Source organism: Pogona vitticeps, chromosome 5 (genome assembly GCF_051106095.1).
Source record: "Pogona vitticeps strain Pit_001003342236 chromosome 5, PviZW2.1, whole genome shotgun sequence".
In the NCBI taxonomy this organism is placed as follows: domain Eukaryota; kingdom Metazoa; phylum Chordata; class Lepidosauria; order Squamata; family Agamidae; genus Pogona; species Pogona vitticeps.
In genome coordinates, this window is record NC_135787.1 from 76,061,056 (window position 1) to 76,072,969 (window position 11,914).

Here is an 11,914-nt window from a genome sequence, read left to right on the forward strand (position 1 = left end):
GAACTGCCCTTTTGGTCTCCCTAGGGATCATTCTTTCCTTCACAACCAAATTGGACCACTAGCAACTCACTTATCTAGGAAATGCAAAGGTGGTGAGTCATTTAATCTACCAATTTTACAACAGCTTTCTGTTCAAGTGCTCACCTGTGATACAAGGGGAGTTTCTGTACTTCAAAAAATCAAAATGTGTGCAGTAAATCATTAATATTACTGAGAGCAACTGTCAACAGTTCACAGCCTTTTGAACTCAGAGATTGCAAAGAGTGTATTTTTTTTTTCATTTTGCACAGTAATGTTCCTTTCAATATCCGAGCTTAGCTGCAATCACAAATCCCTCCATCTGTACTGCAGTGAGTCTTCCTAAGCACTGGCACAAATGTATTAACCCTTTTTTCATAAATAACATATAGTACATAAACAGTCTCTTACAATTAGACTAGAATAGAACATACCAGTTCAGATTTTTAACATTTTAAAAGGCTTGAGGGGGGAAGAACATCCAATATTCATGTTTTGGTACCAGAATGTATTTTCTTTCTGAAACACTTTTAGGTCTCACAGTCCTGCCCACCTTCACACAAAGGATAAACATTCTTGTAACCAGAACAGAAGGATTGTGTCCAGCATTGGGATGACTATGCGGCTAAGTATCCTGAATAGTGCAAGACCCAAGGAGTGGACACGGTGCAGGTGCTTCTTACAATTCTAAGAATCTAGCTTTTCTTTTCCTAAACTTATATTTCTGTCTCTGTTCAGCTGCATACATCTTTTGGAAAAAAGGACAAATATGCCAAGGAGAGAAACAGGTAAATAAGAACAAAAAATCTTTGTTTCCAGCTTGATCCTACATATTTTCAAAACTGAATTATGTTCTCCTGCTCTTACATTTTTGTTTAAGGTTTTTTTAAAAAGCTGCTTATAGATCTGCCTACAAAGTACATGCAACTAATGTGCAAATTACTTATAGAACTCTGGTCTACAATGCGCACACTACATGGGCCTTGGTGTTAACTAAGCTGCCACCCTGATAGGATGATATAGCTAAAGCTGTGCTTTATCATTTCATCCAGAGGTGATAAACCACAGCTTTATCAAACAGCCCATGGCTATACAAGCAGGTGTTGTTGGGGTTTTTTGTTTTGTTTTGTTTTGTTTCCATGCGCTTACCACTCTCTTCAGTTTGTGCTTCCACTTTTTTGGTTTCATTTTTTGACTGTGTAAAAATTCATAAACAAATGCAACTATTGTGTAAACTAATCTGAAATTGAACCTAGATGGCTATGAGAATAACCTCCAAAATACTAAGCCTCCAGTTTGCTTTTCCAGCTTCCAACAGTACAGAAAAACTTATAGACATGTAAGATACACTGACCCCTTCACTGATTGATGCCTTGTCGTGGCGAACGGGCTTGAGTGATTCAGAGAAGCTATGGGCTATGCCATGCAGGGACACCCAAAACAGACAGGTCACAATGGAGAGTTCTTATTAAACACGATCCACCTGGAGCATGAACTGGCAAGCCAGTCCAGTACCTTTGCCAAGAAAACTCCATGGACAGAAACAAAAGGCTAAAAGGTATGATGCTGGAAGATGAGCCCCTCCAGTCGGAAGGCGTCCAACATGCTACTGAGGAAGAGCAGAAAACAAGGAGAAGTAGCTCCAGAGCTAATGAAGTGGTTGGGCCAAAGCTGAAAGGATGCTCAGCTGTGGACGTGCCTGGAAGTAAAAGGAAAGTCCAATGGTGCAAAGAAAAATACTGCATAGGAACCTGGAATGTAAGATCTATGAACTTTGGTAAGCTGGATGTGGTCAAACAGGAGATGGCAAGAATCAACATTGACATCCTGGCCGTCAGTGAACTAAAACGGACGGGAATGGGCGAATTCAATGCAGACGATTACAATATCTGCTATTGTGGGCAAGAATCCCATAGAAGAAATGGAGTAGCCCTCATAGTCAACAAAAGAGTAGGAAAAGATGCACTGGGATACAATCTCAAAAATGATAGAATGATTTCAATACGTATCCAAGGCAGGCCTTTCAACATCACAATAATCCACATTTATGCACCAACCACCAATGCTGAAGAGGCTGAAATTGACCAATTTTATGAAAACTTCCAACAGCTTCTAGAACTGACACCAAAGAAAGGTGTTTTTCTCATTATGGGGGAATGCTAAAGTAGGGAGTCAAGAGATAAAAGGAACAACAGGTAAGTTGGGCCTTGGAGTTCAAACCAAAGCAGGGCAAAGCCTAACAGACTTTTGTCAAGAAAACAAGCTGGTCATCACAAACACTCTTTTCCAACAACACAAGAGGCTATGGGCTATACCGAAATCAGATTGATTGTATTCTCTGCAGCCAAAGATGGAGAAGCTCTATACAGTCAGCAAAAACAAGACCTGGAGCTGACTGTGGCTCTGATCATCAGCTTCTTATAGCAAAGCTCAAGCCTAAACTGAAGAAAGTAGGAAAAACCACTGGGCTAGTCAGGTATAATTTAAACCAAATATCTTATGAATACACAATGGAAGTAAAGAACAGATTTAAGGAACTAGATTATGGAGAAAGCCAGAGAGTTCCAGAAAAACATCTACTTCTGCTTCATTGACTACGCAAAAGCCTTTGACTGTGTGGACTAGAGATAAACTATGGTAAATTCTTCAAGAAATGAGAGTGCCTGACCACCTTATCTATCTCCTGAGATATCTATATGTAGGACAGGAAGCAACAGTTAGAACTGGACATGGAACAACTGATTGGTTCAAAATTGGGAAAGGAGTATGACAAGGCTGTATATTGTCCCCCGGCTTATTTAACTTATGTGCAGAATACATCATGCAAAAGGCTGGACTGGAGGAATCCCAAACCGGAATTAAGATTGCCAGAAGAAATATCAACAACCTCAGATATGCAGATGATACCACTCTGATGGCAGAAAGTGAGGAGGAATTAAAGAACTTTTAAATGAGGGTGAAAGAGAAGAGTGCAAAAACGGTCTGAAGCTCAACATAAAAAAAAAAAACTAAGATCATGGCCACTGGCCCCATCACCTCCTGGCAAATAGAAGGGGAAGATATGCAGGCAGTGACAGATTTTACTTTCTTGGGCCCCATGATCACTGCAGATGGTGACAGCAGCCACAAAATTAAAAGACGCCTGCTTCTTGGGAGAAAAGCGATGAGAAACCTAGACAGCATCTTAAAAAGCAGAGTCATCAGCTTGCTGACAAAGGTCTGCATGGTCAAAGCTATGGTTTTTCCAGTAGCGATGTATGGAAGTGAGAGCTGGACCATGAAGAAGGCTGACTGCCGAAGAATTTATGCTTTGGAATTGTGGTGCAGGAGGACACTCTTGAGAGTCCCCTGGACTGCAAGTAGATTAAACCTATCAGAAATCAACACTGAGTGCTCACTGGAAGGACTGATGCTGAAGCTACGGCTCCAATACCTTGGCCATTTCACGAGAAGAGAAATCTACCTGGAAAAGACGCTGATATTGGGAAAGAGTGAAGGCAAGAGGAGAAGGGGATGTCATGAGATGGTTGGACGGTGTCATTGAAGCTATCAACATGATTTTGACCCAACTCCGGGAGGCAGTGGAAGACAGGAGGGCCTGGCATGCTCTGGTCCATGGGGCCACGAAGAGCTGGACATGACTTAATGACTAAACAACAACAAAAGACACACTGATCGACACGTATTTTGTACTTTTATATTATTGTAATGTATTTTATGTGGGATTGCCATGAAGCAGAAACTATAGCATGTGGAAAATGTCGTGGAAAGGTGCTGACAAGAACAGCTGAAATAAAATATGTAATACTAATCTTGAAGGAGTTGCATTGGTAGCCACTCTCCTTCTGAGCTAAAAAAAGGTACTCCTGCTAGCCTACAATGCCCTAAAGTATATAGGAGCTATGTACATGAAAAAATTCTTTGCTTTAAATCAAGGGTGTCCAACCTTTCACCTTCACTGGGCCACATTAGAAGATGAAAATTTGGTTTGGGCCGCACATACATTTGGTTTGGGCCGCATGGAGGGGCAGCCCTAGCCGTCCTCCGCAGCCCCACTCCAAGCGCGCTTACCAGCAGCTGCGATCTCAGACTTCAGAGGCTGCCAGCTTCGACTCCAGCGGCTTTATGGGGCCGGGAAGGGGTCCACCTATTGACGGGGATGGCGCAATGCAGTCACACAGTCCCCCTGTCCCCTCCCCTCCCACTCCTTCCTTCCTTCCCTCTCTCCCCCTCTACTGTTGTGTCATGCCCCGGCCACAGTCTGGCCGCAGGCGCCGGCAGTATACTTGAAACTTTGGAATTTAAAAAAAAAATAAAAAATTGCACTGGGCCGCATTACGGTCTGACCTGGGCCTCATGTGGTCCTCGGGCCGCAGGTTGGACAAGCCTGCTTTAAATGCTATCCATTTGTGCTCTTCTGCTGTGTTCTCAGATTGAGATGGTAGGTTTCCCCATCACTGGGAGATACAGTGGATGCCATGAAATAGAGCTGTCCCCACTGTAATACCTTAGTATCTGAATACCCTCTCTGAAGAAGTATGGCTGATATTTAGTGATATGATAGTGATATTATGATGCCAGGCTGCAAGCCTAATTGTTACCCAGGCATTTAAGAATGATTAGATCACATTCCAATCAACTTAGAAGCCAGGTGTTTATTGTTTTATTAATTGTTAACTAACTATTTTCAGTCTTTCAACACTGGTCGATAGATAGATAGACAGACAGACAGACAGACAGAATGGCTTATGCAACAGAAAAATCCCTTAATATCCTTTAAAAAACCCAGGGGTTCTAGATAAAAGATAAAATCTGGTACAGTTGTGCCTCGTATAACGAGTGCCCCGTTTAACGACGAATTCGCATAGCGATGGCAAAAATGCCATCGCTTTTGCGATCGTATAACGAAGGTGCCTATGGGGAAAAATCGCTTTGCGATGTTTTCCCCATAGGCACCATTTTCCCCCAGCTGAGCGGCGGGAGCCTCCAAAGGAGCGCTCCCGCCACTCAGCTGGGGGAAAATGCCTGCGGTGGCCTTCGAAGGACCCTTCCGAAGGGGCACTCGAAGGACCCTTCCGAAGGGTCCTTCTGAGGCCACCGCGGGCGGAGGGTGGGGGGATCCATGCCTGTCAGGCATCCTGGGCTCGGATCCCACCCGCCGCCGGTTACCCAGCCTTGGGTAACCGGCGGCGGGTGGGATCCGAGCCCGGGATGCCTGAAAGGCATCCGGATCCCCCCGCTCTCCCACCCTCCCCCCGCGGCTTGGCTTGGACCCGCGGGGGCTAGCCCTGCCATGGCTGGACTCCCAAGAGTCCAGCCATGGCAGGGCTAGCCCCCGCGGGTCCAATCCAAGCCACGGGGGAAGGTGGGGAGATTGGATGCCTGTCAGCCATCCCGGGCTCGGATCCCACCCGCCGCCAGTTACCCAGCCTTGGGTAACCGGCGGCGGGTGGGATCCGAGCCCCGGATGCCTGAAAGGCATTTGGATCCCCCCGCTCTCCCACCCTCCCCCCGCGGCTTGGATCGGACCCGCGGGGGCTAGCCCTGCCATGGCTGGACTCCCACGAGTCCAGCCATGCCCAGGGTAGCCCCCGCGGGTCAGATCCAAGCCGGATCCAAGCCGTGGGGGGAAGGTGGGGAGACCCGATGCCTGTCAGGCATCCTGGGATCGGCAGCGCGGGGCGGCGGGGACAGGGTGGAGGGGTCCCCCCACCCACCCTGTCCCCTTCGCTGGCAGCCACCCCCGCCGTTTTCCCCAGCCTGGATCGGGCTCCTGGGAGTCCGATCTCGGCTAGGGAAGGCAGCGCGGGGCGGCGCGGACAGGGTGGAGGGGTCCCGAAGGCTTCCAGGCTTTTGCCTGGAAGCCTTCGGGATCCCCCATCCACCCTGTCCCTGCCAGTTTTTAGTCCATTGGAACGCATTAACCAGGTTTAAATGCGTTTCAATGGGCTTTTTTATTTCGCTTTACGATGTTTCCGTATAGCGACGTTAATCCTGGAATGGATTAACGTCGCTATACGGGGCACCACTGTATCTGGGCATGCTATTAATCTCAAGTTTAATTTCCTAACAAAACTCAAAATTCTATTGTTTTGTGTTATTGAAGAAACAGAAAACAGCTGTTAACTAAACTAAACAGCTACTATTCCTTGACTCGTGGTTACTAATCCTCAAAATATACAGGTTATTATTTATTTATTTATTTATTTATTTATTTATTTATTTATTTATTTATTTATTTATTTATTTATTTATTTATTTATTTATTTATTTATTTATTTATTTCATTTGTATCATGCCCATCTGGTCTGTTATAATGACTTCCCCTTTTTTCTTTCTTGTAATAGTCTTGCCAAAAACATTCAAAACTTCTTTAAAACATCATGCTTGAAAGGCATAAAAATACTGTGCTATGCATTAAATTACTTTTCATGGTTTATTTTAAGCACATATTGAAATTTATTGCTTTGATGGTATGTCTTTAAGGAGAAAAATAAGGAAACAAAAATTTCAAGACATTATTTTTACCCATAGTGTTTCAAACACACACCTTAGGTACAGTGCAACTACAAAGGAATATGCTGTTGTCCATGTAAACATGACCAACCAGCACATCTTGCATAACATGTAGCAATAATGTGTTGCTAAAAATAGTTACAGCATTTGTTGTTTAAGGATTATTTGTTTGTTTGTTTGTTTTACAGTACTTTTATATTATATTATTATTATTTATTTAATTTATATCCCGCCTATCTAGTCCAATGGACTACTCTAGGCGGCCAACAACAAATATAAAATACAATAAAATAAAACAACAGATTACAGAAGAATTAGAATAAAGAAACAATAAAAGGGAAAAGAAAATCAAAGATAATCTGGTGAGAAGGCCTGCCGAAACATCCAGGTCTTTAATAGATTCTTAAAGGTGCCCAGTGAGGGAGCTCCGCGAATACCAGGAGGTAAGTTGTTCCACAAGCGAGGAGCCACTGCCGAGAAGGCCCTATTTCTTGTTTTCTCTTTCCGGGCCTCCCTCGGCGTTAAGCTCCTCAGCCTCACCTCCTGGCTCGCCCGTGTGATCCGGGTAGAACTTGGTGGGAATAGGCGTTCCGCCAGGTATCGAGGCCCTAAACCGTTTAGGGCTTATTTACCGCCCCATTAGTGCACAGTATTTTTATTAATGGTGCTTAAAATTAGAGCAGTGGATCAGGGGCAGGAACATTCAAAACAGGCTGACTTCAAAAGTCTCCTGAAAGAGAAGCATCTTCAGCAGCCTCTTAAAAGAGGGACGGAAGGGGCAAAGGATAAACAAATAATAATCATAATCCAGTTTAAATTGGCCTACACATCACAACACTACTCTAGGTTTCTTCTGCTTCCATCATCACTGCTTCCATCATCACTTATACAAGCAAACTTTCACTGGGATTTCAAACCTGCAGTATGGCCTGAGGCTGAAATTTTATCCTTCTCGCTTGATCCCAGAACAGAACAGAACATCACATATAAACAAGATGTAGGTGGAACGTGTGGAGTTATGAACTAACTGGGCAACCCTAGTTCTATAATTTATTGCTGGCACAAGTTACAACCGCAAAGTTTGAAGCAGGATTTTAATCTCAATAAATAGCTGAAGTACCACTTTAATCTATGTATCTGTCTTGTAGAAATTGGAGGATTGAAGTGGAAAGCCTACAATGCCATTTGAGTTTAATCCAAAAGTTGACATGCCTATATGATAAAAATAAACAAAACATGTGCTATTTTTGCATAGCATATTACATTAATGATGGATCTGTAAGCAGCTTTGGGTACCAGGGTTTTGTTTTTGTTCAAAAGCAGAGCAGTGGGTTTGTGAAAGAAAGTGACGGGGACCACATTTATCAGAAATTGTATCAAAAAAAAAAAATTGAACCAATTATCTATGGGATTTGTATAGAATCCAACCAGATATCAACAGCCAGCTGCTCACACCAACAGGGAAATAGGGCTTAAGAAAAAGTGTCAGAAGATTAGCCAATTCAGACGTGCACTGATGTTTAATCAAATCTTCAAAGTAACTGGTTACTTGCACTTAACCCCACCCCCTTTTGCAATAGTAAAGGAATATATATATATTATTAGTGTAACTTCTTTCTGTTTAAGATAATGGTAACTTTTAAATTAACTAGTTAAAAGGGTATAAACTCACAAAATGTAAAAGAAAAAAATTCCATATACTTCATATGCTGTGCTTGGCCAACTGAGATATTGAGGTGACAGCAAAGTGGAGCCCACTTACTTTTGAGTAACAGCAGCCATAATGAGAACTTTACAGGCTTTTAAAATACAACTATAATTAAACACTTGTTTAAAACAGCCTTCTCAATTATGTTCTAAATATATAAAACATTGTTTCATTTTAAATATAACTGACCTAGTTCTCACAACTTTCTAATTTTAGTTGCATTATGCAAAGGATATCAATATGACATGGCAGTCATATTGATATCCTTTGAATATACTAACCTAATATAGTTTCAGCAAATATCATCACAGTGAGTCATTATTGCTTTAATTTCGGTAATTTAATGCACTACTGCTCACTATACTGCACAAGATTATGACTAGGTAACCTTGGTTGGGATATAAAGATGGGATATAAATCAAACAAATAAATAAGGCATAGTGTTTAATAACTCTCTGAAATGCCTTATATTTTCTGCAGCTTATCGAAAATAAGCCTATAGAGCGAGAAAATAAACAGAGGTCACTGCACTTTGGTTGAAGTATCTGAATCATTAATGTCCAATAGGGGGGGGGCAGGGTGCTGAGTCCACATCTGAGGTTCACACAGCATTGGCATACCATGCCATTGGCTTTCTGTCATTTATCATATTAATGTGTTTGGTTTGCATCTTTTCTCACAGAATTATTCCCCTACCCCCACCTGAATCATTTTACTAAAGAAATGAGAGAGGGTTGATTAGATACATTTACCAATCAAAGCCACCACTTTCTAAACTAGGCCAGGGAAACTCACTGAGGGATAGGGTAGCCACTTACACAAGCTGAAAATACCACATTTCAGTTCTGTGCCAGAATCTAATAGATAGTCCTTACAGAAAGGAGGACATGTGTCCCTAAAAAAAGAAGGCAGCTCTTCAAATGGAGGTCTGCCCTCCCTAAAGGAGGACATATGGTCACCCTTCTACCATTCCAGGCCACCCTTTTGTGTATGTATACCTGAGCCTTTCTATACTCATCCTGTGTGTGTGTGTGTGTGTGTGTGTGTGTGTTTTGCTTTGGCTTCTCTCTTTCCATCATCCACCTCCGTTCCAGCCCCTGTTGTCTCCATGCCCTGTTAAGGCTGCGATGCGAGGCTCCTCCACAGAGAAACCGGCGACACTCTGCAGAGCATCGCATGCGCACCGAGAGTGACCGATGCTCGCCGGATCCCAGGGCGAAAATCCCCAGAACTTCAGTGCTTCCTTGCACGTATTCTTTCCCCGCTGCCTGCCTGTCCCCAGCCGCCTGCGAGCCCGCCGCCCGATCACACCCACAGGCGCGGCGCTCAGCGCAAGAGCGAAACAACCTGCCCTCTCTCCACGCTCCCCGGTGGTTACAGAGATGAAGGCGCGCACTTGCTTACCCGAGCAGCACAGGATGATGACTGCGGCGGCGGCGGCGGCGGCGCTTCCCTGAAAGGAAGTGCTCGGCGTGGTCTCCCTGAGAGGGAGCGGGCTGTCAGCCGAGTGGGTGGATGAGGAAGAAGAGGAGAAAGGCAGAGGAGGCGCAGGAAGGCTCTCCACCCCACGACATGAGACCCACCTCGGGTCAACCCATCGCAAGAAGCCCAGACTAGGAAGTTAGCAGCCCGGGGACAAGGGCGCGGGGCGAGGGGGCGGGAGAAAAGCGACTCGTCTGCCTCCGGAGCTCTGGCTGCTTCGTTTCGTACGTGACCACCTCGGCTCGCCCTAAAAGGGACTGCCCAAGGCAGAGCAAGAGAGCGCGGGGCAGCGACGACGACAAGCTGAGGGGACGCCGCTCTTTTCTTCGACGGCTTTCCGGGCCATCCGGCTCGCTCGCGCGCTCCTCCCCCTTCCCCCCCCACCGCGTGCGGTGCCCAGAAGGCGGAGGAGGGGACCGGGGGGAGGGGATCCAGCCCAAAACGCAACACCCTCACCGAGCCAGCCAAAGAACTGCAACAAGCCGGCACATGCACTCGCCGGCACCCGCCTTACTTACCTGCTGCCGCTGTTTTCCGCCTCTCTGGAGAGGGAGGGAGGGGGAGGCAAGAGGGCAGAGCCAAGCGGGGGGGGGGGAAGGGACGGTCTCGGAGGGGGCCGTGATTGCGCGCCCTTTCTCTGAGGGACGGGACGCGGGCGTCGGGAAGAAGCAGGGTGGTGGAGAGGGCAGCGGTAAAAATAGAAGAGCCGACGGGCCGAGTCGCCTGAAGGAGGCTGTGCGAGCCAGGCTGTGGAAAGAGTGACCGGGCACTCTCTCGTTGCTGTGGGACAGGGAGGCAGCTTTTTTTTGCCGCCTCCCCCCCCCCCCCCCAGCAGCACAGGCATGCCCCGGCGGGATGTGGCGCGGCACCAGGGAACTCAAGAAGGGGGTTCCTGCGGCGGCCGGTCATGTGCGAGAAAAACAGCTGCAGTGCAGGGGCCCTGTGCGCGCCCCCCCCTCCTCTCCCCGCTCCAAGCCGAACACGCTGCGAAGTGTGACAGGCGCTCTGGTGTCGCTCACGAGATAGCTATACTCTTGCTTTAAAATTGCTATACCTTTAAAAGCAATTCTGAGGTGACTTAGCAGTCCTGAAGTACAGGGTTGACACGGAAGTCACGCTCAAAGAGCTCTCGGGTTACCTTTAAACTTTACGACTTGGACGTTGCTCCGAGGGATTTCATGACACTTACCAACCCGTAAACACAATTTTTTGGAATGGGTTCCCTTGTTGTGACATTCATCAGGTAGCAACCACCAAATGGTGGCAGATCTCATCTATAGATATAAACTGGCACAGTGCTGATTTCGAATAGCTCTCTCTCCTTCCTGGTTCAGCGGGACTCGGTATTTTTCAGTTCTGCTTGCATTAAAAAAAAACTGATGCAAGCCACGGAAACAGATACAACTGAGTCTTTGTACACGTTACAAAATTTGTATGTTCAAGACAACATAAAGCAAAGCGTGCTGCTTATATACCGCCCCATAATGCTTCAAGCACTCTCTGGGCGGTTTACAAGTTAATTATGCAGGCTACACATTATTCATTTTACCGACCTCGGAAGGATCGAAGGCTGACATACAGCTCCTATCTGTCATTCTTCACAGGGGGCAGACCTGTGGATGTCAAGATGCTATTTAAAAGTTAGGATTGATTCGATTCCACAATGATCGAATTGGGTGCTGGATGCTTCACAAGAAACGATGTATCTGAACCCTGAGTTTTATAATGGTTCTCTACCTGTCTAGATATTTGAAGGGAGGACTATGGCTTATCCCAAGATTCTTTAACCAAGTCGAGTATGGCTGGTATGAAGGCCAGGTCGAGAGGTGGGGTTTTATCTTGGTTGATGTCATCAAACACCCCATCTTGTTTTGGAGGTGGAGGTTGCTCGACCTTGAGGGATTTTGCCATATGAAGCACTAATGTAAAGCCTTCAGAACATGAAGGAGGGTGATTATCTGTCACATCAGAATCAGGGGTGGGCATGTGAGAGGAAGACTTTTGAGAGATTTCCAAAGGAGGCTTGTGAGTGTCCAAAGCTGCTGAATCTGAAGAGGGTGACCGGTGTCAAGGTCTAGATGCAGAGGTTCAGGTTGTCATGGCAGTGAGTGCTGATAAACCCCTGTTGGTGTCAGCTGGGGGGGGGGTCCCTTGTAGGTGGTAGTGACTTGAAGGGATGAAGCATGGACC

The 11,914-nt window shown here is 45.8% G+C and overlaps 1 protein-coding gene across 10 annotated transcripts in view; it reads right to left on the reverse strand.

The window, feature by feature from the left end:
* Positions 1–10,296, reverse strand: part of TBC1D1 (TBC1 domain family member 1) — a 114,301-nt gene extending 104,005 nt beyond the window's left edge. For 4 of the 10 annotated variants that reach the window (XM_078394014.1, XM_078394013.1, XM_078394012.1 and 1 more), the window contains exon 1: positions 9,647–10,077. The gene's annotated coding sequence lies outside the window, so the exon portion shown is untranslated. Of the gene's footprint in view, positions 1–9,646; positions 10,189–10,242 lie in introns of those variants that run through there. The other 6 variants (XM_078394016.1, XM_078394015.1, XM_078394018.1 and 3 more) reach the window with 4 other exon arrangements.
* Positions 10,297–11,914: the final 1,618 nt, after the last annotated feature.